Raw genomic sequence first — 6,000 nt, 5'->3', positions numbered from 1 at the left:
ACATCTATATTTTTATTGGATATTTTTAGGATGGGATTTGCTATTGAATTTGATTTGGTAGGCAATTTCAAGAATGACATTTACTTACTGACTTTCATGAGTGTCCAACTTGACGTGAATTAAACACATGGGTTTTACACTTTCATGAGTTTTACACCCACGATGATGCCACATGCGGATGCGTGGGCCTTAGTGTCCTCCCAATTAAGCAAGCCTAAGTAGATGAATAATATTATTTAAAGCTGGTCTTAAGTCTCAGAATTAACATGTCCAGTCCCATAGGAAAAAAATCATTTTAGCAAGCAACCTTGACATGTGTAAATCATCACTGTCATGTGCTTTCAATATGGATGACAACCATGATTTTAAATTTCTACCATGACCAAAATTGAAATCTGGTATACCCGAAACGTTACAAAATTTTGGTCGAAATCAAAATCGGGTATGCCCAAAACTTTACTCAATTTCGGTCGAAATTGAAATTTTTCTTCACCCAAAAATCTCGATTTTATTTATTATTTAATATTTTCCCAAAATTTATGTAATTTCGGCCTAAATTTTGAATGAGATAAAACATTAGTTTAATATATTTCGTTGGATTTCGACCGAAATTTCGGTTTCAGTGAGGAAGGAAACACATTCCCAAACTGAACTTTGAAACCATGATGACAACACACTAAAACCAAGCTTCACAGGGCACATAGAGGATGCCTGTATTCGAAAATGCTTGTTGTATCTCAAAACAATCATATATGTGCATTTGTCATGATGTTGGCTCAAGTTTAAGAAGCCATGTATGAGATTCCAAATGCTAATCTTTAATGCAAGTCTAAGATCATGACCAGGCCAAGTGGTAGGTGGTTCACGATTTTAACTCAATTCTGCAGAAATTGTGAGCTGCAACCTTGAGGATCAATTCCTTGCAAAACACCAGCCCAGGTGGTTCACGATTTTTAATCAATCAAATGTGCAACCGGATTTGAGAGTGAAATTGACTTGCAGTTGTAATTTGAGGAGAAAATAATCAAGAAACTCAGATGAAACCTTGAATGCCAGCAACTATTGCAGACTTAGGACAGATTCACCATTCGATCCCTCTTCTTTGGTGTTTCCATTTCATGGCCTATTTATAGGCTTCTCTACAATGGAAATGACAAATATGTCCCTACTATGTGTAAATAACTAAAAACTAAGAATAGGTCGTCGAAATAACATAACTACCCCCAAATAACACAAAATGCCTAAAAAGGACATAGAACATTGAAAAATAACTACGATATCGTACTAGTACAAAGTGAACTAGGAACAAAAAGTGGCCCTACATTAATGGAGCAACGTCGGATGCCAATGGGATAAGGGATGCTCCTGGATCACCCTACCTCGTAAAAATGAAGCATAAACTGTGGTCCATATGCAAGAATTGAGCGGAGCCCCACCCCATGTTTGCATGAGATATAATAAGATGGGCCCAACCATGCTATGCGTAAGCGTAAATGGCAAAATTCGAAAAAAAAAAAAAAAAAACCCTAATAACAAAATGTTTTTATGCACTAAGTTTGGCAAGGTTTTCTAAATCAGATTCCTGGAGATTTTCTCCCTATAATGGAAGCAACCCTACTGATCTACAGAATGTATGGGGGTACCTCATTTCAAGGGAATGATTTTTTCCAAGAATTTTTTTTCCTGGAGAAAAAAAAAAAGGATGAATGAGATCGCACCACTCAAAGTCTTGAGTGGCTATGAATTGTAGTTCATATGCATGCTTACATAATAATCTAAATGAAAGAAAGGCATGGTTATGTATTTGACTTGTCAAAAGATGTCCCAGGTATGCAATTGCAGCCAAGAACCATATAAGATATGAGTGTAAGGTGCAATTGCAGTGAAGAACCCTATAAGATAGAGGGCTACCAATGCTCTACCACCTCTAATCTCTCCACAGGGACCACAACAGGGGTATAGACAAGGAATCTATTTTGTTTGCTGATCAGATACTGTGCTTCTGACTATGATAAGAAACAGCTGAAAATATCAGCACCTGTTAATCCTCTTTGAGAACTCCTTTTGCCAGTCCATGTTCTTCATCCCGTATGATAAGTCTTATACTTAAATTTGTTGTAATGGTGAATTTAGTGACGACTGATACTTGAAGTAATTGATAACTCTGAAGTAGTAAATAAAATTGAAGAAATGAATGGACACCATAACTAACAGGCTTTTAAAATATTAACTTTTGTTACACACCTGCAAACTTACAGATAGAATGAATGCCATGAACTAATAAACACTATACTACCCCTTGCAGATGACTGGAGAGAGAGCATCCGATCATTTTCTTAAATCCAAATACAAATATCATCAAGCATTTCTAACTTGAAAGAAGTAAGTTATTACAGTAATTCCTCAAATATTACATGAGCTAATCACTCACCAATGTATACCACATGACACGGTTCGCAACACATCCATTGCCAGAGTTAAAACAGCTCCACCCCTCAACCGTGGAGGTTGAGAGCACAAGAACAACAAGAAAGGAAGCACAAAGAGCATAATAATATTCAAGGAGACAAAAAATCGAAAATCCCCAACACCGGTCGATCAACTCCGGCTCAAGCAAGCCTATCCACCTCACTATTTGCTGATATTCATGCATGTCGAAACCAAACCGAGAGCCCTCCACTGAATCCATACTCATCTAACATCTCTAAGGTCCTGTTCGTTTCAGATTATTATCAACCAATTATGGTTTATAATCGATAATGCCAAAAAAGGCGTTTGGTTTTTAATTTTTAAAGGTTTATAACCGATTATGATCAATAAGTGATTGTTCAAAATAGAAGAAAAAGCCCTACAAGAATAATCGCCATTGGTGATTGCCGCCGATTGTGCGCTCAAGATGGCAGAAATTTCTAAAATTCCGTCGCTGTTTACCCATTTTAGCCATGGCAAATTTTCAAAATGATGATATTACCCCATTACTTTTTTTTTTGAGAAAATGAACTCTCTCTCTCTCTCTTAAACCCTAGCTCTCTCCTCTCTCTCAAACCTTAGCGCTGTTCTCTTTTTCTTCATCTTTTCCCTAGCTCAATTTTCTTTGTCTCGCTCAAACCCTAGCTCTCTCTCTCTCTCTCAAACCCTAGATCTGCTCTCTTTTCTTTTTATCTCGCTCAAACCCTAGCTCTCTGTCTCTCAAACCCTAGATCTGCTCTTTTTTTCTTCATCTTTTCATGTTTGTACAAATGCTCAAATACAAATCTGTTTTTCTTTTTCAATAAATGAATTACACTTTCCCTGTTTTGTTCAGCAATCTGCATTGCCCTTGCTACTTTCTATATATAGGCAAAGTTTTACATCTCTTCACACCTTGTTGGTTTGGTTTTACGTGCTATAGGTTTAAGAGGAATCCGTTGAGTCTTGCTTTCTAGAAATGTTTGTTACTTGTTTGTCTTTGATTCTTTTGTCCAAGAAGCATTAATTTTGAAGCAAAAATGGAGTTGTCTTTGATTAGAAAAATCCGTAAGGAAAACCCTCCCTAGCTTTATTCAACTAGTTTGCAGGGTGTTTTGGGGATCTTTCAAAGGCTTTTGGTAACCCGAATTCTTCTCCTAAGCAAATTGAATGGATAGCTTCTGCAAACCCAACTGAAGAGGTATCTTCTGCCAACCCAAATGAGATCCACAATGCTCGGGTGGACCAAATAACCGTTAAAGAAACACTAGTCCTTTGCTCCTTACAATGCACTTCCTTTTGTGACATGATAAATGAGAGACAAGTTATGTCGACAAAAAGCTAATCCAAGATATAAAAATATACTTAGACAATTCTATTGCTCTTTTACAAACCTGAGAGTTCATAGGCTTATAGACTGCACCTCTTTATTATGTCCCAGTAAATACTCATTAGTTCCATTGATTTCTTTGTCCTTGAGAAATAGCTACTCAACCCACTCATTAGTTTACTAGGCATCTGCTTCATTGTCTTTCCTATTGTTGACGATGTATTAGCAGAGCTGAGGGTTAAAGAAACATGTACAAACTAAATTTCAAAGGATAAGAAATAGTTCTGCCACTACAACAAAGTTGGGGTGGAGGCGTTTTATATTTTTCAATTTTGAGTTGATTTCTGGCAGTTAATGGGCCTAGTACAGATTTTCTCTTTGCCTTCCTTTCTATTTTCATGTATCCAAAGTTGCATTTCAGCATTTTGGCTTATCCATTGTGATCATATTCTGCCCACTAGACATGTTTTTATTTTTATTTTTATTGTTTTGAAAATGAACTAGATATGTTTTTATTAACCATGAATTTGTGCTTATCATCTTCTCAATCCTTCTTCGAGGCATGTGCACACATACGAAGTTACAGATACCTAGGTAAGTGCACACATACCTAGGTTAGTTCAGAGATACTGGTGCAGTGCTCTTTTGATGTGTTTGGATGATATATCTTGTTGATTCGTAGCACATATAGCCTCAATCACTGATTAATTCAAGTTTTATTCAGTAACTTTCTCCTCATTGCTTGTTCATGTTTTCCACATGCAGGTGTTTATTCTCTGTGTGATGGACATGGGCTCTCCCATGGGCCTTATCTTGGGACAAAGAACGCTCTGTTCGTTTGTTTTCATTCTCATTTTATATGTGAAGGCTTGCATTTTTTCTGCAACTTTAGACATCGAACAGAAGGCTAACTGAAGGGTTTATCTTCCTTGGCTAGGCATCTGAAAAAATCATGGTTCATCAGTTGTTTTTGCTCTAGGCCATATTCAAGTTGCTTATCAAACGAGCTGCAGAGCAAGGAGGAAGCTCCTGTTTCAGAGTACAACAGAAAAGACAAGCTAAGTTTGTGCACTTATCAAAACAGGGTGGTGCCAATATCATTAGCCAAAGGGTGTATGGCAACAATGTTTGTAAAGCTGTAATTTTTGTAAGCCCATGTCATTATGAATTAATGAATTAAAGTGCTGAACACCGTTTGTAAAGCTGTAATTTTTGGATCACAAGGGTATTTTTGTCATTACAATATGGGTAAATAATCACTAATTAAATGATGGAGCAGAACACAGTTATGTACTTATGTCATAATAGATTATTTTTATAATAGGTTAGTGAAATAATCAATTGCAACAATTGCAATCGGTTGGTCCATAATCCCAACCGAACAGTGCCTAAGAACCTACACGGAATCCTTAATCTCATCTAACATCTCTACGACATTTCGAAATGAAAATAAAAATGTGTGGAGGCCATGTTGGATTCAAAATGCAAAAATTTGTCTAGGACTAGCAATCTAACGTCATTTTAAAATCTTAGATTTTTTAACAAAATCTTGGATTTAAGAAAGATTGATTATTTAATCTAGGATTTTAAAATAGTCTGTTTGGATAACATATAGTAATTTTGAGGGAGGGAGGGAGCGAGGAGGAGGAGGAGGAGGAGGAGACCAGCCTTAGTTTTTTCGAATCCCGGATTTAGAAATCTTGGGTTGCGAGAGAGATTTTCAAAACCTGGTTTTCTTATGGTTTGTGGATTATAAAATCCAAGATTTTTGCTATCCAAAACACAGAGTTCAAGCTAAAATCTTAAAAAATCCTCGTATCCAAACGCTACCTTAGTCTCAAAACTGATTATTGGACTTAAAATTACGTTTAATTTTGATTCCAATAATCAGTTTTGGGACTCATAATCAGTTCTCAAAATCCAAAACAAACTAGGCCTTAATATTGAGTCCAATAATCGTTTTGGGAACAGATTCGGTTGTCAAAATCTAAGGCTAAATCATCGAGCCTTGCATATGGATTCCGATGGGCCCACATGCCTGATTGTCAAGCTTAGAAGTACAAATCAAGGCTAGATCACTAAGTTATTGACAATCTAATGTTCATCTCCATCCACCTGCATTTTTAAGTGCAATGATCAGCCCCCAACAGCACCCGATGCATCCAATTATTGTCATCGATCACCATCAAAGGCCCAAATTCTTCCAAATATAATGCACCCAG

This window comes from Tasmannia lanceolata, unplaced genomic scaffold (genome assembly GCF_043159265.1).
Source record: "Tasmannia lanceolata isolate RefF3 unplaced genomic scaffold, GAP_Taslan_0.1 ptg000011l, whole genome shotgun sequence".
Lineage (NCBI taxonomy): Eukaryota > Viridiplantae > Streptophyta > Magnoliopsida > Canellales > Winteraceae > Tasmannia > Tasmannia lanceolata.
This window is presented reverse-complemented; position numbering follows the sequence as displayed.